The following is a 20,645-nucleotide window of genomic DNA, read 5'->3' as shown; positions in this document are numbered from 1 at the left end:
CTGGCACAGGGACAGCAGGACCAAGTCTGTGACCTGGAGACCCTGGCACAGGGACAGCAGGACCAGGTCTGTGACCTGGAGACCCTGGCACAGGGACGGCAGGACCAAGTCTGTGGCCTGGGCAGCCTGGCACGGGGAGGGCAGGACCAGGTCTGTGACCTGGACGCCCTGGCAGAGAGGTGAGGGGACCCTGTGACCCTGGAACATCCGGGGTTTATGCTCTTCGTGAGTAGGACACTTGATGGGCCACCGTTTTAGAATTCTGTGAGCTTGTCTCCAGCAGATTTCAAAATGGAGCACTTTGGGTTGTGACGTCACTAAACTAGAAGATCTTCAAAGTTTAGAAATGTACTAGTCTTTCCTTTATTCAAATCTATTCCAACACTCGTTAATAGATTTTTAAAAAGTAAATGAGGGACTGACCAAATGAATCAAATTTAGCATACCTGTTACATGCAGAAATTGAGTTTCCGTAGGTAATCGTAAAGTTCACAGTAAAAGAAGTAGTCAAGTCAATGAACCAGATCCTAAAAAAGGCCTCTTATGAATGAAGTAGGTTTGACTGTAATATCTGTTCCCTCAAATACTCCAATTGCCTTTAATTAAATATATAGCTTGAATGATTCTTGAGGCTTATTCAATAAGCTTAGAATATGTCAGTTTAAGTAAGCACCAGTCTTTTGTCAAAACAAATCAAACCAACTCAAAACCAAAGCGCAATTGCATGCGTGAAGGGCACTGCCCTTGCTGTTACCAGCGGCCCTGTCCGTTCTGCTCTCGGAGATGTGCACCGGCTTGCAGTTCCAGGATTTGTCATGCTATGGCTTTCTTCAGACTTTTTTCTTAGGGAAAAAGATTCATAACTAGTTCCCAAGCCATTTAGGACAACAGCAGGCTCCAAGCTGCACAGCCATGGCTCTCTCTTGAAAGCAGTCAGTTCTTTGGGAATGTCTTAAGAGAGGCTTTAAATTTTCCCTACCAGAACACTGTTCTCTTGGAAAGAATGCCTCGGGCACTGATTCCAAGCAGCGGGAGTCAGTCTCTCCCAGGAGACCACCATTTGCCATGATAAGAAGGTTCCGTGTGATGTGTCTGAGCCCCAGTGCAGTTCTCAGCAGCCTGTCTGTGTTACTCCTGAGGGATTAAAGGAGGTAGACTGGTCTTGGTCAGACATACTTTGAGCAAATACTTGAAAGGCGATTGCTGACCTAGCAGAGCCAACACTCACATCCATGTTACAGCCTCAGACTGGTTAAGGACTCTCACAGCCAGTGTGTGCCCAAAGCCAGCTTTCCTAGAATGCCCGGGAGATGCCCGGACTTCAGTGGCAGGATGTCAAAACCAAAGTCGGCCTTGACAAGTCATGCTTCACACTGATGGGCTGCAGGCGCTGGGCACCTGCTCCCAGGTGAGCCCCACCAAGCACCTGTGGCCCCCTCTCCACCACAGCCAGTGGGGACACACGACGGCGGGAAAGTGGAGAGAAGGGTTGTAAGTGACCTACATTCTCCAGGGACCCCCAAAGTATCAGCTGTGCTGCCCCACCGGCCCAGCCCGGCCTCCCCGACCACCACGTGTCCCCTACGCAGCAGTGCATTCCTGCCCTCCGCGCTGTGAGTCCCGCTGCATCCCGCGCCAGCAGGATGCACCCTGTGCTGTGAGGGCTCCCCTCCCCCTCCCCTCCCGTGCCTCCCCCCGCCCGGAGTCTTCAGCATCATAGCCTGCCCTATGGACTCTGATTTTGGACTCTTCCCTCCCCAGGTGGCCCGGCCGGCCTCTCCTGTGAGTTCGCTGAGGATGTTCATCAGAGTTACTAGCTCACGGCCTGCCCTGAGGACCTTGGACTCTGCATCCCCACGGTTACATGAGACACTGTTATGTACTTTTTATCTACGGACATCTCCTGCTCCTTCTGTCTCTTTATAGAACCCTAGCTAATACGGGGCAAACCAAAATATTGGTCTGCTTGGACAGAGGCATCTTGCGAGAAACTCTAAGAAAGGCCGCTGGCCACAAAGAACCCCTGGTGGCCCCGCTCTTCTCTCCCACGTGGACAATCCCCTTTGCCTCTTCTCAATCCCTCTGGGTCTCTAGGCACCACTTTCAGTCGTTCCCTCTGCAGCTCCAGAAGATGACCATGTTTCCTGGGCGTGCCGCCCCCTGGCTCACCGTTAGAGACACAGAGCTTGCACTCCAGCTAGCATTTGCTGAGCGCCTGCAATGCACTACTGTGCAGCACCATTATGCCTTTCAGAAACTATATGCTCATTCCTGGACCTGGGCTCTCACTTTCTTATTGAAAATGCTTCTACAGTTTCTTCCAAGCAATAGTGATGGACTCTGTTCCATGCCAGGCCCTTTGCAGACATTTCACACCACCCCGCAGTTCATTCCATCGCCAAGTCGGAACAAGTCAGCATCAAACTCCACTTACAGAGGCATTTTACGGACTCAGGTTAGTAGCAACCATGTCTATTATTGTAAACTATTTTGGGTACAGTGAGAGAAACCCCATCTGCACCAATTTAAGGTTTTCCCAAAGGGCAGGGGATGTTATGGAAGAATATTGAAGCAGATTCCAGAACCAGAGGAAAATCTGTAGGAAGCAAAGCAGCTCTGAGGGCACCTGGGCTGGGGGTCCCTGGACTCTCAGCCTCTTACTTCTGCTCTTCACTACCTGTCAGCACCTTCGTCTCCGCCTCTCCCGGTGGTACCAGGTGTAAGTGTGAGCAGTCCTCAGCTCACACCCTTAGCTCACGCTCTCCTAGGAAGGAGAGAGAACTGTCTAAGTATCAATGTGACATGTCCCAAGAGAGGGCTCTGATTGGGCTGTTTGCCCAGTAATTAGTCTGACCTGTGTCGATGCCAACAGAATGAGGTGGCAGGAGAGGCATCTGGCAGGCCTGGCACAAGCCCAGGCTGGAAGTTTGAGAATCGTAGTTTCTCAGTAAGGGGAGTGGGTGAATGCGGGGATGGGCCGTACTGGAAGAAGGGGGAAATTACACAGGGTAGACAGAAAATAACAAATGTCCACTCAGCAACTGTGCCCGCGTGGGTCATCTGAGAAGCAGGTGCCAAGATGGAATCCGACGCAGAGGAGATTCCTAGGGCTGGAACGCCCTGAAGCAGAACAGGGAGAAGGCGCAGGCAGAGGGAGAGCAGCCACAAAGCTGGTCCGACACTTGAGAAAGCAGAGGGAGAAGGAGTGTTAGGGAGAGCCTCGGGCTGCAGGTCTGAGCGTGTTGGCTAGGCAGTGGGGAGCGCCAAAATAAATCCTGCCCACCAGAGAAGTCTTGCACTGGGGAGGAGTGGCCCAGCCCTGGCACCCCAGCAATGTTCGGTCACAGGCTGGAGATCCCGGCAAGGGCATGGGTCGGATGGGTGCTGTGATGGATTGTGAGTGTGCAGCAGCTAGAGGTGTGAGCTAACCACAGACCACGCAAGAGGTTCTCTCCTTAACAGCAATCTGTGTGGCACATTCTCGCCGTGGCCATGCTGATGTCCAGAGAAGCTCAGTCAACCCTCAAGGAGAGTCACACAGCTAACTAGCATTTTCTGTTCCTGGTCCCTGGAACTTTCCATCACACCATACTTCCTGAAGCAGACACTGCTGTTCCCATAGGAGCTGCTGCTTATCTGGCCAGACTCTTGAGCGTTAAGAAGGCCAAGCTTTCCTCTGGGAAGGTTCTCATTCCCTAGACACAGGCCTGCTCAGGAAGCCAGAAGGGAAACTGGCCCAGCCAAAGCAGTAGGAGCCTTGAGGAGTCTTTCTCAGCTGGAAGGTGACATGTGAGTCTTTAAAATAGACCATTCTTGGGCCTGATGTCATCATAAATCTTGAAAACTTGTCTACCTAGAATGGACTACTCAAAACCTAAAAGAGTGACATAGACAAGTCAGTTCTGTGCAGTGTAAAAGGCCCACGGACAGATTCTTCTTCAACACAAAACCCCCCATCCAACCTGTCTCCAGCGTAGGGTTAGATTTACCGAGTTTATGTCACCAACCGGTTAGACGACCAGGAACACGTCAGGGAGGACACGCCCGCCTGCAGAGCTGCGTTGTGGTATTTGCTCTTCCACCCGCACGGAGAGGACTGTGACTGAACTCACCTCCGCGTGGCCCTGCCTCTGCCCACATCGCCAGCAGGCACGTTAGGCGCGTCAGTGTGTTGACAAGGAGAAATATCAGCCTTTGCTTTGTTAGTTGGGATCTGAAGTATGAGAAGAAATGTGGTTGCGGTGTCTGGCCAGTTGGTTCATCTCTAAGTAGACCTTGGGCCTAGAATTGTCCGTGCACATGAAGCGTGGAAGATCGAAGTGGCCTCCAGTCCCTGAAAGTCAGCTGGTCCACTGGTTTCCAGCTGTGACCTTGTTGGTGCCTCGTTACCTTATGACCAGGGTGAGAATGGGGTAAATAATCATGATAAAGAGAATAAGGGGAAGCTGGTGACACTTCACACACAAACACACACCAGTAACTCATTTATTAGGAGGGCATGCATCCATTTATCCAGAAAATGAACCTCTTTAGAAATGGTTATTGTTAAAGCCAACCACCAAGACAGAAGCATTTACGTATAGCATAGGCAGGCCTGCCTATTTATTCTTCTGTGCACCCTTCAAATATTCTCACATTATCTTTTTTTTTTGCCATTTCTTTTTTTATTAATTAAAAAAATTAACAAGCAAAACATTTAGAAATCATTCCATTCTACATATATAATCAGTAATTCTTAATATCATCACAGAGTTTCATATTCATCATTTCTTAGTACATTTGCATCGATTTAGAAAAAGAAATAAAAAGACAATGGAAAAAGAAATAAAATGATAATAGAGAAAAAAAAAAAACTATACGTACCATACCCCTTACCTCTCACTTTCATTTACCACTATTTCAAACTGAATTTATTTTAACATTTGTTCCCCCTATTATTTATTTTTATTCCATATGTTCTACTCTTCTGTTGATATAGTAGCTAAAAGGAGCATCAGACATAAGGTTTTCACATTCACAGAGTCTCATTGTGAAAGCTATATCATTGTTCAATTATCATCAAGAAACATGGCTACTGAACACAGCACTACATTTTCAGCCTCTCCACTACATCTTAATGCGTAAGAATAACCTCCAGGATAACCTCTCCACTCTGTTTGGAATCTCTCAGCCATTGACACTTTGTCTCATTTTACTCTTCCCCATTTTGGTGGAGAAGTTTCTCTCAGTCTCCTGATGTTAATTCTTAGCTCATTCTAGGGTTTTTCTCAGTCCTTTGATGCTGAGTCTCAGCTCATTCCAGGATCTTTGTCCCACGTTGCCAGGAAGGTCCACACCCCTGGGAGTCATGTCCCATGCAGAGAGGGGTAAGGTGGTGAGACTTCCCATCATGTTGGCTGGAGAGAGGGGCCACATCTGAGCAACAAAAGAGGCTCTCTTGAGGGTGACTCTTAGGCCTAAATTTTAAGTAGACTTGACCTATCTTTTGTGGGGTTAAGTTTCATATGAACAAACCCCAAGACTGGGGACTCAGCCTATAGCTTTGGTTGTCTACACTGCTTGTGAGAATTTCAAGGATTCAACTTGGGGAAGTCGAATTTCTCCCTGCTCTCACCATTCCCCGAAGGGGGCTTGCCTCACGTTATCTTGATTTCAGGTTCATAGCAGGCAGGAAAATGGAATTCAGAGATGACCTGAACAAGGGAAAAAGGCTTAGAGTGACTCAGAGGGACCTTCACTCCTTGGTGTTAGACCTTCACTCCCCCACAAAAATACTCAACAACACACCCAAAACTTTCAGTATATAACCAGATCAAGAATTTCTTGTGGGACAAATAGCTCTGAGCATTTCAATACTCCTTGAAACTTCTTATAATGATGAAATTGCTACTGTGAATGCTACTATTCTGATAATTACTACGTTAGACTTTGCTGAGTAGGTACTATGTGCCACGTGCCTTTTCATGTGCTAACTCATCTAATTCCTTAACTCTAAGAGGCAGGTGTTATCATCCCTATTTTACCTAGGAGATAATTGAAGCATAGAAAGTATAGGGAACTTTCCTTAGTTTACAAGAATGTTGAAAGACCATGCTACATTCAACTTACCCGACTTCTGTTAAAAGCAAGTTGTCAGTTAGTTTAGATATATGTCCATCTAAGATACTTTAAAATCATCCTTAAGCTAGTAGGTTTTAGTTCATTTTAGCAACCATTTGGAGAGCACACTCTCTACGCCTTTCATTGAACCAGGTTCCCTGGATTTACAGATGCTTAGGGCTCTGTTCCCTTCCTCTCGAAACCCACTCAAGTGAACGTCTCACGTGAGCAATGTGATTCGCTGATAATGCCACATTACTCTGTGTGTGTGTGTATGTGTGTGCTTGCTTACTAACCCTAAATCTTAGGATAAGCCTCCTAAGTGAGGAGTGGTGCTGGACAAAATTATGAGAAAACAAGGTTGATTGTAAGGAAGAGCTGTGACTGAAAGAAACTTGGTTGGGGTCCCCCAAACCCACCAGTGAACAGACAGTGAAGAGAAGGACAGGCAGACTCTTTTTTTTGATATATACTGAGATGTGCTCACACGCCACACTGGCCGTCTGCAGTACACGACCCCGGCTCACGTCATCACATAGTTGTGCACACATCCTCGTGATCAACTTGAGAATGTTTTCATTACTCCTGAAAAGAAACAAAAATAACAAAGAAAACCCAAAACCTCCCATACCCCTTGTCATCCCATACTGCTGACTCCTGAGATTGATGTGGTTTCCTGGTTATTGTTGGTGAAAGAACACTGAAATCTTGCTGCCACTCCAGTCCACAGCGTGCAATACGTACATTTCCCCCACACACCTTCAACTGTTAACCCTTGTAATAGTGCCATACATTTGTTCTAGCTCGTGAAAGAACGCTTTCAATTATTTGTTTGTACTTGTGCAGTTACCCAAAGCCATAGCTCCCCACCGTGTTCACTGCTGCTCCTTCCCAGATGTGCCTCCAGCTTTCCCCCTGGTCACATACAGGACTGTAAGCTTCCCCTTTCCACCCCCGGGCTGGCTCTTTCCTGGCCTGGCAAAACTGGGGGGGCACATGGCCTGGGCTGCAGCCTGGGCCCCAACATTCGATGCCTCTGGCGGGGATTTCTGCCAAGGGGTAAAAGGCCAAAAAAAAAAAAGCAGCAGAGGCCATCTGAGCTGGAGGAAGGGGACGAGTGAGTTACTCCACTTCAGGACGCGTTCTTGGACGGTAGGCTCCACTGGTGTGGGGGGGGAGACGGCTCCACTGGTGGGGGGGGGACAGCCAGCTCCACTGGTGGGGGGGGACAGCTGGATCCACTGGTGGGGGGGGAAGACGGCTCCACTAGTGGGGGGGGAATAGCCGGCTCCACTGGTGGGGGGACCAGCCGGCTCCACTGGTGGGGGGGGACCAGCCGGCTCCACTGGTGGGGGGGTCAGCCGGCTCAAAAGTGGTGGGGGGGGGAGACGGCTCCACTGGTGGGGGGGGAACCAGCTCCACTGGTGGGGGGGGAAACCAGCTCCACTGGTGGGGGGGGGGAACCAGCTCCACTGGTGGGGGGGGGAGACGGCTCCACTGGTGGGGGGGAACAGCCAGCTCCACTGGTGGGAGGGGAGACGGCTCCACTGGTGGGGGGGGAACAGCCAGCTCCACTGGTGGCGGGGGGAGACGGCTCCACTAGTGGGGGGGGAATAGCCGGCTCCACTGGTGGGGGGACCAGCCGGCTCCACTGGTGGGGGGGGGGACAGCCGGCTCCACTGGTGGGGGTCAGCCAGCTCCAGTGGTGGGGGGGCTTCTAGTGCTTCTAGCGCAAAGGAGTCTGGAGGGGCTGGGGGTGGGGGGGTCCTGTCTGAGCTCCTAACTTCTCCCCAGGCAGGTCGTGGGTAGAATTCAGGGAGGCCTTGAACTAGGTTAAGGAATAAAATACATCTTAGTTTTCAATACTTTTAAGTGAAATTCAGCACTTCCTTTCACCATAAATTTGGGCAGTAAGCCGTAGGAGAAGCAGCAGCACTTGTAAGTTTTCACCCGTAGAGATCGCAGATAGTGCCCTATCACGTGACAGCAAGTGCAGATATTTCAAAGTATTCCTTTAGACCATGACTGTCATTAGGACTCGCGGGAGCTCACATGCGATGGCTGGTTCCTGTGTGATGTTGACCGTCGGCACTCAGGCAGCACAAAGCTGGGCATCACTCTGTCCTCATCTCCTGCTCACCCAGGCGTCTGCTGTGCGTCCCCGCTCTGCAGCCTTCAGCCGCCTACTTCTGCTGCCCTAGACATCTGTGACGCCCTCCCTCTCTGCACGTGTCTGCTTCCAATCAGTGGAAGGAATGGGCCATTCTCATGACGTGATACTGAACAATTCCCCACATAAATGGATCAGAGATGCTGATCGAGTTAAACACAGGCTCATTGATCTTAAAACTAAAATCCAACTGCATTGGAGCCTAACTCAAAACTCCTTGGAGAAGTTTGGTATTCCTCAAGGGAAGTCTTCTTCACTTTGAATAGCATTTATAGAAGTTTTATTCCAAATGCCTGAGTACATCTTCGTGAATTGGGATATTTTTTCACTCCTAACCATCAAAACAAACAGTCCATAATGAGCAATTGGCCAGCCTGACATGTGCTGCATTTTGACAAAGCCCACCACGCAGCTGAAATCCTTATTCAAGGCACAGGCAGCCGGATGCAGGTGTGGCTGTAAAAAGTAAAATTCACTTCTCATTTGCTTGCATTCAGAACGGGTTGTTTTGCTTTTCTCATGTTAAGTATATTGTTAGAGCTTGCTAAAGCTGCCAGGATGCAAAATACTGAAAGTGGACTGGCTTTAAGTATGGGGACTGAAACGTTTGCAAATTGCAATCCCATGGCCCTGAAAACGTCCACCTGAAGGCATCAGCAGGATGGCACCTTCTCTGAAGACAGGCTGCCCTGGCACACGGGAAGGCGCGTGGCCAGCATCTGCCGGTCCTTCTCTCCCGGATTTCACTGTTTCCACTTCTGGCTTCAGTGGCTGTCTCAGCCTCTGTGGTGTGACCTTGTCTCTCAGCCTCTCTGGGGACTTTTTCTCTTTTCTATGCTGCATTGCAAGGGTCACATTTCATTCCTTTGACATGTGAGTACCCTGTTATTGAAGCACCATTTGTGCTGAATTTTGTTTCTTTGTTTGGGTTTTTGTTTGTTTGTTTGTTTGGGAAGGGCACAGGCTGGGAATCGAACCCGGGTCTCCTCCGTGGCAGGCCAGAATTCTACCACGGAACTACCGTCCCACCCCCTCTGGGGGCTTTTTCTCACCGAACTTCTCTGGGCGTTCCTCTTCCACCTCCCTGGACTTTCCCTGCCTTCCATCCTCTCATAAGGGCTCCAGTAAAAGTGCTAAGACCCATTTTGAGTGCTGGGCCACATCTCAATTGGAATACTGGATTCAGAGGTCCCACCCACAACAGGTCTGCACCCGCAGACATGGGCTAAAAGAACATGGGCTCTTCTGGGGTGCCCGACAGCTCCGAGACACTGCACCTCACCCTGTGGACCCCAAAAGACGTGCTCTTTCCATATGCAAAATGCATTCATTCCATCACCATATCACAAAAGGCTCGAACCATCTTAGTAACAATATTAAGCACAGAGTTTCATCAAAATCAGTTATAGGACGTGGTCTTTTTTGTGGCAAAGCTCCCCCTTGGCTGTGGACCTGTGAAGCTTAGGAGAGGCGTCTGCTTCCAGTATTTGAAGGAGGGACCATCATGGAGTGAATGTCCCCGTCCCCCCAAGGGAGGGAAACAAGGGCCAAAGTCCCTGAACCACCCAGAAACCTGCAGGGCAAAGTACCCTCAGATTCCCAGTCTGAGAGGCACCTGCGAGCGACGTTTCAGCCTCACGGTCGAGAGAGAGGCAGCCCCACCTTTTCCACAGGCTTGCACAGGGCCTTCCTCTCCCCACACCCTGGGGTGAGGGTGCCAGCATCCCCAAACGCTGGGGAGCGGCCAAGCAACCGGTGGCAGCCTGACCCCAGGCTTCACCTCAGGCACAGGCTCTGCCCCTCACAACAGTGGGGTCCTGGCCAGGCTCTCCCCAGCCGCAGGGGAACGTGCTCCACTCCCTCTGAAATGCAGGGCAGCAGCAGCTTCCTGGCCCACCCTCTGAAAACTCACTCTTGCCACGTGCATGGGTGGGTCTGCTCTCCTGGCCCAGGGTCACCTGGCATCAGACTTCAGCTTCCACGGTGCTGCCTCTGAGCTCATTTTTCCTTCCCACTGTCCCCTGTAGTCCAGACTGGCAGTGGTTCTGCTTGTACAGATCTCTCAGAAAGGCTGTTGGTTTTGAACGTAGCTCACAGGGGTCCCAACCATCAGACAATAGGACCTTCTACAAATCCTTCCGGACAGCTGCATTTTCAATCCCAACTTGCGCTGGAACGGCTGGCGGTTTCCACGTTTGGTTAAATCCTCACATGGGGCTCTATTCTCTGGAGATTCATTTTCCAAAAGATCAGAATTTTCCAAACTATCAATTTCTGGTTTCTTTGTACCCAACAGTTTAGTTCTCAGCTTACCCCTCTCCTCTCACATTTTACTATAAGTTGCAAGGGGAAGCCAGGCTGCATTTTCCACATTTAGTTTGGAAATCGCCTCAGCTAAGTATCTATGCTAGTCACTTTCAAATTCTGCCTTCCATCTAAATTTGGGACTCAGTTTTTCCAAATTCTCTGCGACTTTAAAACAAATCCCACCTTTCTCCCAGTTGTCAATGACACATTCCTCATTTCTGTCTAAACCTTAATTAGAAGTACATTTAGAGTCTGTATTTCTGCAACAATCTCTTCAGAGCAGTCTGGGCCTTTTTATCAAGCATCTCACAGCTTTTCCAGCTTTTCCCCTTATCCATTTATAAAGCCATCTTAGCATGTTCAGCATTTGTGAACTTAGCAGCACCCCAGGTCCTGGTATCAAAATCTGTTTTGGTTTGCTAAAGCTGCCAAAATGCAATATGCCAGAAATGGACTGGCTTTAAAACTGGTGATTTATTCATTTATAAATTTCAATTCTAAGGCCACGGAAATGCCCACATTGGGAGGATGCCTTCTCTGGAGAAAGGCTGCCAGCACTGGGCCACCCCTGTCACGGGGGAGGGCACGCAGCCGGCAGCCGCCCGTCCTTCTCTCCTGGGTCTCATCACTTTACTTTCAGCTGCTGGCTCTAGGGGCGCCCTCTCCAGCTTCTCGGGCTCCTTCTCTCTCCAAACTTCTCTGGGTGTTTCTTTCTCTCTGTTCTCTGAGCTTTTTCTGTGTCCTTTAACCTCTCATAAAGGACTCCAATGAAAGTATTAGGACCCATCCTGAATGGGCTGGGTCACATCTCAACTGAAATAACAACCAAAAGTTCCCACCCCCTTTAGGTCTGCACCCACAGGAATGGATTTAAAGCACATGGTCTTTTTTGGGGTACATAATAGCTCCAAACAACAGCATATATCATAAATTTTATTTTTTCAATTAGTCACTATTTCAATCTGTTTATGTTGTAACTATATACGGTTTATTTTAAGCATTTGGAGACTTTCTTCTGATAAGGGTTCCCTTGGCTTCAGCAGACTGCCAAAGTTATTCATGGCACACACAGAGTGACAAACCCCAAGGCTGAGAAATTCCACAGTGACAAGGAAGCCATGAGGCAGGGGACCCAGCAAGTAATCATATGTGCTTAAGATGCCCCCTGAGAACGGCTAGTTTTCATCCAGCTGCATTTGTTAGTGCAATGCAAGCTGTTGGCACCAGTCTTCCCCACACTTCAATCGCCCAAAATGATGTAGGTTTGCTTTTTGGTCATGTAACGTGCCGGGATGTGTGAGCAGGTCGGAAGGGACACCCCCTCCATGCCTTATTTTAATGACAGGGTGAGAGAGCCTCTGCCACTCTCAGCACATGGCTTCCAATATTGCCACGGTATCATCATCCTTCCAGCTGGCTGGAGGAGGAAAAGAGTGGAAATGTACATCGCAGTTTTATAAGCCTATTGCTCCCACTCCAGGCTGGACTTGACAACATGGCTGCATTGCATTGCAGTGAAGCTGGGCCACGTAACCTGGCTGAAGATGCTGGCAGAAGAGGAGACGGGTTTGGTTAATATTTACTCAGTCTCTGCTGCATGGTCCTGCTAGGAGAAACATAAGGTGCAGACACATTATAGTTATATGGACTATTTGTGAAGATAGTGCCAAGTTACACTTGTCTATCTCACAAATATTACGTACAGTTAATTTACAGAGACCACTTGAACTGAAATCACCTGGAGAGCTTTTGGAAAATACAAATTCCATAGCAACTGAAAAGAAGCTCCCAGAATGTTTCTTATGACTCAAATATGAAGTGGCAGGGGATCACAAACAACATCTTTATTAGGGAATACCATCACTAAGGGGCAGAGGAGCTATAGAGAGAGACTTACAAAGGAACAGATAAAGGCAGAGGCGGGGAAGATAGTGGGGTTATGGGGGGAGGGGAGTGGGGTTACAGGGGAGGGGAGTGGGTTACAAGGGAGGAGGGTGGGGTTACAGGAAGGGGAATGGGTTACAGGGGAGGAGGGTGGGGTTACAGGGGAGGGGAGTGGGGTTACAGGGGAGGGGAGTGGGGTTACAGGGGAGGGGAGTGGGGTTGCAGGGGAGGGGAGTAGGTTACAAGGGAGGGGAGTGGGTTACAGGGGAGGGGAGTGGGGTTACAGGGGAGGGGAGTGGGTTACAAGGGAGGAGGGTGGGGTTACAGGAAGGGGAGTGGGTTACAGGGGAGGGGAGTGGGGTTACAGGGGAGGGGAGTGGGGTTGCAGGGGAGGGGAGTAGGTTACAAGGGAGGGGAGTGGGTTACAGGGGAGGGGAGTGGGGTTACAGGGGAGGGGAGTGGGTTACAAGGGAGGAGGGTGGGGTTACAGGAAGGGGAGTGGGTTACAGGGGAGGGGAGTGGGGTTGCAGGGGAGGGGAGTAGGTTACAAGGGAGGAGGGTGGGGTTACAGGAAGGGGAGTGGGTTACAGGGGAGGAGGGTGGGGTTACAGGGGAGGGGAGTGGGGTTACAGGGGAGGGGAGTGGGGTTGCAGGGGAGGGGAGTGGGGTTGCAGGGGAGGGGAGTGGGGTTGCAGGGGAAGGGAGTGGGGTTGCAGGGGAGGGGAGTGGGTTGCAGGGGAGGGGAGTGGGGTTGCAGGGGAGGGGAGTGGGGTTACGGGAATAAAGGCAGAGGCTCAGGGAGGAGAAAGTGGTCAAAGGCATCAGATGTTTCAGAGAGTGTAAATAAGATGATGGAGACAATCTACACAAGCCTGTGACTTCAGGCCCATCATTCCAGGCTGAGATTTGTGTATTTTATTCTTTTTCAAAGAAGCCAGCTTTTAGGACAACATCTCGAGTAGGAGTGTGGACAGTTTTTGAGCTTGGAATAGTGTGGGCTAGCGACCACTGACTAAGACAAGGGAAGGGTAAAACGATGGGCTTTGATTTTGGACACACCGCGATGGAGGCATTGCTGAGTCAATCAGTTACGATTTCACAGAAATAATTAGGGCTCAGAAAGGAAGTTGGGTCCACTGGTTACAATTTAGATTTCATCATCTTACATGTGGTGTTGAGTGATGAGAATGAATGAGATTGTCCAGAGACAATGTGTGATTGAAGAAGAAAGAAGGAATTATCTGTGTGATTCCAACAAGAAATACTCCTCATATGATCAGAGAGAAGGTCCAGTTTGCTGCCTGGACAACGTGACACAGAATGAGGCAATTACTGAACTGGGCTTAAATTTAGAAATCGTTATTTTGGAGACTGCTAAGTATTGCATTCCTTCTTGCTTGTTTCTGCCCTTATTATTTCACAGAGGCCTCTAGATATGCCATGGGGAGACTTGGCTTGGGTGTACCTCTGATCCCACCGATGGCTAAGCATTTCCCTTGGCCCTTGTTTCTAGGTGAAAGGCCTCAGATCCTTTGGTGCTGCTGCTTCCTTTTCCTCTTATCTCCAGATAAGGAACAGTGCACCCACAGAAACGGGCCTGTCTTCAGTCTCCCTGAGGCGGACTCTGAAGGAAGAAACAGAGAATCTTGCGCAATCATCATCAAATGTTTGACTTATTTTTAAACCAACAAACAATCTTTCTTCCTCTCTCAGGAGACAAGTTCTAATATTTCCAAAGAAAAGTAGAGCCAACACCATGGGCTGGCTCCCTGAGATATACTGTAAATAGCTTCCAAGTCAGGAGTAAAGAATGCAGCCTGGTTGGAAGGAGAGAAGACAGAGCCCGAGAAATGACCACGCTGGCGTGTTGTTTTCCTGAAAATGTTCATATTGGCCCCGCTCAGCCCAGTGTCGGCAGAGCACATCTGTCGCCTCCCACAGCCAGCCGCGGACATCCGTGGGTCGCTTCATGTCTCCCTCCCTCGCCTGCCCTGGGAGAGCCAAGCCCTGAGAGCGCAGCGATGGGCCATTTCTGGATGGTCTTGCCTGCGGTAGGGCTGTGATGAAAACAAACAATGAAAGAATTTGTTCACTCACAGCAAATTCACGCACTGCTTGTGTGAGTCTCGTTGGTCCGCCTTTCATTTGAGAGAAGGATTTGAGCACACAGGCCCGTGAAAACGTTCCAGATGTGAAATCTTGAGAAAACTGGTCACACGATGCTCGTCCCTGTCTCGTTCCATGGCGGGTGGGGAGCCGGGCGCCGAGCACCCTGCGACGTGAGCACGCAGGCTCACCCGGACGCCGGCCACTGCGGTAAGGCGGACTCCACCGCACACATCACACGCGTGTCGTGGCTTCCCGGGCATCTGGGAGCTACAGTTACATTATTCTGCAGAGTATAAAGTGTGCAATGGCACCACGTCTACGAGTCCGTGTGCACCATTCAGTAAAAATGCGTCCCTGCTAGGACGTGCTGACCACCATCAGAGCCCTCGGTGGGCTGCGACCTCTCTGCTGGCGGAGGGTCCTGCCGCCGTGTTGCCGGCTGCCGACCGACCAGGGTGGCCGCATGATTTCTTACAATGAGGCAGTGATGACGTTTGCCACATCGATTTCTCCATAGCTTTTTGATAATCTTTTACCTGCAATAGAACTTCTTTCAAGGTGGAAGTCAGGCCTCTCAGTGCCTGCTACTGCTTTCTCACCTACGGTGATGGAATATTCTACATCCTTTGTGGTCATTTCCACAAAGTTCTCAGCAGCTTCACTGGAGTAAAGTCCATCTCAGCAAGCCTCTTCCTTCGGTCTTTTATAGGAATCAGCCCCTCATCTTTCAGGTCTTTTCCTCAGATTGTAGCCACGCCGTCTGACCTTCAGCCTCCCTTGCAATCTTAGTTCTCTGCCTGTTTCCGCCACATCGCAGTTACTTCCCCACTCATGTCTTCAACGCCACAAGCCATCCACAGAGGTCGAACTAAACGTCTCCCAAATTCCCGCTAATGTGGCGATTTGACTCCCCTGTGAATCCCCAATGTTCTCCATGCATCTAGAAGGGTGAGTCCCCTACAGAAGGTTTTCATCTGACATCGCTCAGGTCCAGAGGATGCGTGCAATGGCAGCTGTGCCTTACAGACCCTTCCTTCCACGGGCCGCTGTCGGATTGCGGGCTGGAACCGAGGGGCCGGCAGAGAGGGGGAGGGCTCAGAACACACACACTGCCTGATTAAGACGGTTGTCCTTTAGTGACACCAAAGGCCACTCACCACAGACCACCATGACAGACAGGAGCTTGGAAAGCATTTGAAATAGTGTGGGAATTACCAGAGGGTGACACGGGACGTGAGCGTCAAGGCTGCAGGAGTCCAGGAGCCGATGTCCAGGCCTGGCAGACAGCCAAGCTTCACCAACGTCCCTGTGCCCAGTAACACCTCAGCTGGCTCCTTGCCGCTCCTCTGCTGCTCACGCGGAATCCGCTGTTTCCAACGCCCTCCCTCTCCTCGGATCCCTGTCCTTTTCCAGGAATAACTTAGACTGATTATTCACTGAGACTGAGACCGCCTGAGATGGTCTTTCCGCCTGTTTGGATACGGCAGAGCTCTGCAGCTCCCAGCAGAGGAGACCCCTTCCTGTGGCCGCAGCCGTCCCCTCCAGCCCCTCGGGGCACCTGCCCCACAAGCCGCTGCCTCCCTGCCTCTTCCCCCGTCCCTCTCCCTCTCTCTCCATGCTCCTTCCTTGCTTCTCCTGTATACATTTCGCCTGAAAGTATGATCGTTTCGGTACAAACTCTAAAAGGAATTTAGTAAAACTAAAACCTCATAGACAAATGTTCCGGAAATCGTAGGACAGAGAAGGACTCTAGTAGCATATAGTCAGGCTTCCTTCCAGGCCTCTCTTGTGCAGACTGCGCTTTTGTATAATATTTTAAATAAGTAGGGTAATACCACACACTTTCACTCCATAATGTGCTGTTGACTGGTGTACATCCCAATAAGTAAAGGGCTGTGTCACTAAATTTGGGGACCACAGAAAATTATAAGTGTATCACAATGTTTTACCTAATCTCTTTATTATATATGTAATTGCTTCCAATTTTTTGCCAGTTTAAAGAATAATGTAATAAACGCCCTATCCATTTATATTTTCATTTTTGTTAATTTATTTTCTTAGGAAATCAGAAGATTTCCTAGGATGGAGTCTCAGAAGCGGGTTTAATTGGTCAAAGCGCACATCATTCATACATGTTGACGTGTAACACCAAAACAGACACACACAGACTGTGATGCTTCATCTCGTCTCCACCCCAACAGCCGCTGAGAGTAAGTCATCTTCCTCTCTTTCCCTATCTTTCCTGAAAACAGTATTTCCAAACTTTTTAACTTTTCCCCAGCTAGTAGGTGAAAAAATATTTTGTTTGCATCTTTACTAAGATTGAATAGATCTTCTTTTGTATATTGAACATTTGCATTTCTTCATTTATAAAATATCTATCAAAAGTCTGCTAATTTTTCTATTTGGCTACTTATTTGCATTTTAATTGTTCTATAAAATTCTTAATATATTAAGTCAAGTCTTGGAGGAGTTGGTCAGTTGTAACTGGCAGAGGTTTTTCCCTTTTTGCTACTTTTCTTCCAATATTACTTATTTTTTTGTTAGGGGTCGTAACTTCCACATAGAGGTTGTAACTTCCAATGCAACTGAACTGCTCCATCCATCCATCCATCCATCTACCATCTATCTACATATTTTTTGGTTTCTAGTTTCCCTGGCCATCTTTGACAGAATTTCTCAACTGCTACGTTATAAAATATCTTCAGTGTTTTTATGGTTTCAAGTTCCCACTTAAATCTTTGATCCTTCTGGAGCTTATTTTGAGAGCCTGAGTGAGGGGTGACCCTTCGCCCCCTTTCCTCCCAGCCCTGGGATTCTCCACCTTCAGACTTACCCAGGACCAAAAACCCGAGTCTCATCTGTGATCCTTCCTGTTTGTCCCACACATCCAGCAGTGATTTAAATAACTTCAATGAACTTGGAAAGATTTCTCAGCTCTTAGGAAGTTTTTTCCATGTATTACGGCACTGACCCTCACTGCAGCCTGGGCCACCACCACCGTATTTTAGTAACACATGCGCACACGCATTGCCAAGGAGGAAGAGACGGAAATCTAGAGAAGCTGCGACTTGCTCCAGGTACTTCAGAGAGTAAGGAGAAAAGGAAGTTTGTCCTTGGGTGTCTGATTTCAAAACCCACACTCCTTTCATGAGAGCAGTCCTGAGGTCCCATCGATTCTTGTGTGTAAAGTTTCCTCTGAATCCTCTCTTCCCCATTCCAAATGCCCAGATAAAGCGCTTACTGTCTCTCATCTGCACCCTTTAGGTGTTCCCGCAGTGGCTTTACCTTCCCCATTGTCACAGATTAATCTTCCTAACTTACCGTTTTGTTTGCATGTTCGGAGTCTTCCAGCCTGACGTAGCTTCCGCATGTGTTTTCTCTTTGTCTCCTGTTGCTCCTCCACATGTACCATTGACTTCAGGCTCACCAGAACTCCTTACCATTCCTCGGCATGGCTCACACTGTCCCGTACACACTCCTTCCTTTACAGTAACCGCTGCCTCTCCTTTCTTTAACATCCTGTCTATCCGTAAGGCCCAGCCTGAATGTCGTAGCCTTCCTGAAAGCTTTCAGGCGGGCACGTTCCCCCTCTCTCCTTTACCTTTCCATAGTCCTTGATTTTCTCCTGACTTGTGACTTTCTCCTTTACAGTTTGTGCCCATGTCTTACTTTTCTTATCAGATTAGTTGATGCATTGCCTTTTTGTATTTTTATCATCTATCTCTCAATGCTTTGAACAGTGTCAAGCACAGGTAAGTATTTGAAAATAAAGTTATTTATGAATGTGTGTAAATGAAGGAATGATAGGGAAGGAGTAAAATGAGTGAATGGCTTCTGATTACCTTGGGAAGTTCCCATTTTGCAAAATACATTTCTCCATTTGCCCCTTTGGCCTGCCCACACTTACCTTCTAACATCCCCTAACACACAACCACCGGGTGATTAAATTCTGAAACTGTACTGTTATTTAGTGCTTTGGTCCCTGCATCACGCTGGTGTCTGGTACTGCTCTCGATGAACTAGTCAATCACCTGTGGCAAGTAAAGGATCTGAGAGATGGAAGTTTTTGCAAGATCTGGAGCTAGGCTGCATATTAGAGAGAACAACCTACCACATGAAATGGCGAAATAAATAGCTGAAGGGACAAGTGGGCTGATTTGGAAGAGTTGGGCATGGACACAAAGACCCACCTGCCTTCTTCTCCGTGGGTCAGTTTTGCAGCCTCAAATGAGCCTTGGTGCCTCCGTGTCCCCTCATGGCTGTGACTGCCCCCTGCCTTTCGGTGGCCGTGTCTCTGGGTATGCCAGCCTGGCAGTCCCTTTCTACCAGGGAAGCCCTTCTCCCACAGAGGAGAGGCACGGCCGTCGTGTGCCACGTGGGGAGGATGGCACCAGAAGATGGAAAGCTGGCAAATGACACCTTCTTGCCCACACGGTCAGGGAAGCATTACCTGGCCCAGTGCCAGTTCACTAGAATTGAATAAATCAGATTTCTAATGTTTAGTAACACATGTGCTGGCTGCAACTCATGAAATCTTTTCATATTGCTTTATGCCGTGGTAATAAAAAAAGGCATCTGGCTCCACTTGGCTCACTGACATGTCTTCCTCCAACGGTCAGAAGGGCTGGATGCAGTCTTCGGGCTGAGGCGCTCTTTGTGTGACGAGCTGCAGGAGGGGTGCTCAGAGGAGGGCGGGGTGCCCGCATCACAGGCACTCTGCTCAGCTGGCCTGACGCGTGCCCACAACCCCCGGGAGGTCCTTAGGGAGTTGGACTAGTCTCCAGGAGGCTCCTTTTCTCCACTTTCCCATATTTCACATCTGGCCGCATGAATATCCGAGAAAGCTAAAATAGGATGGCCCCAATCGCGCTGGACACAGCCGGCATGGCACCAGAGCTTTATCTCTGCACCACAAAATAGAGCAAATCGCCAGGAATGATTTGGCTCTCTCAGAACACACCTTGCAGGTGAGCTTGGGTTCACCCACTGAGGTGGGGGAGCGAAGAGGAAAGACCTGATGAAGCCTGGACGTGCATCAAAAGGCTCTGCAACCACGGCCAGGTGACGCGGCTGCCCAGATGGCTCAAACACTGAAAGAACCCAGTGATATAGAACGACCTTCCAAAGAAGACGATGATAACTGAGGCGGGTGCTTAGCCTCGGCGAACCTCAAGCTCAGAGGTCAGAGGGGGAGATGTTAGGATTATCGGCATTTTTCCCTAGAAATCAATAGAGGGGAGCAAAAGAAGGGTACAAGGGCTGTGAAGGAACAGCTGTGACTGCAGCTTCTCAGCGAGTAATGCTTCCTTCCCAAGAAGCGTGATGTTAATACTTAACAAAATAGAAGGAAACTACTTAGGCAGAGTTCTCGCCTGCATGCCGGAGACCCAGGTTCAATTCCCGGTGCCTGCCCATGTGGAAAGAAAAAGGACACTACTTAATGGTAACATAAATACTAAGGTGGATCATGAGTTCTTGGGAAGTACACGGCATGGACTCATGGCATTTCAGAGGCCAGGATGTTCCGTAAACCTCAAGGTCCAAATGAAAACATCAACACCCAAACTAGGACCCAGGAGAAGGCAGGACCAAGGTGAGCAATGGGCGAGGAATGACTCTGAGCCCCTCCTTGCTCCCCCACATGGCCCCGCGGTCTGGCCAAGGCCACGCCCCAGGCCAATCCTCGCCCACAAAGAAATCTCACCTCTGCATTGGCATTCGCTGAAGTCCTCCATCGCCACGCCAGGCTCCGTCCCAGGTCAGGAGGTCCAGAGGTCCATCGGGCATGCTTTGGGCACACAAGCTGCCGGCAACCCACCTGGGAAACCGATGCGTGTGCAGGCCTGGGGGTGCCCGAGGACCAGGCTGACAGTGCATCCTGCTGCTGCCAAGTGACCCAGCCAGGCCTGGAGAGCTGCTGGGGGGAGCTGAGTCGCCACCCCTCACCCGCCAGGTGTCCGGAGGCTGCTGTGGACCCGCAGCTGAAAATGGGCTCTGTGCTCCTCCTGGGAAAGCCAGTGGTCAGGCTTTCTGATGCCATTATCAGGGCACAGGGCTAAGAAAAGATTTGGGC

This window comes from Tamandua tetradactyla, chromosome 3, assembly GCF_023851605.1.
Source record: "Tamandua tetradactyla isolate mTamTet1 chromosome 3, mTamTet1.pri, whole genome shotgun sequence".
NCBI lineage: Eukaryota > Metazoa > Chordata > Mammalia > Pilosa > Myrmecophagidae > Tamandua > Tamandua tetradactyla.
Note: the sequence above shows the minus strand (reverse complement) of the source record.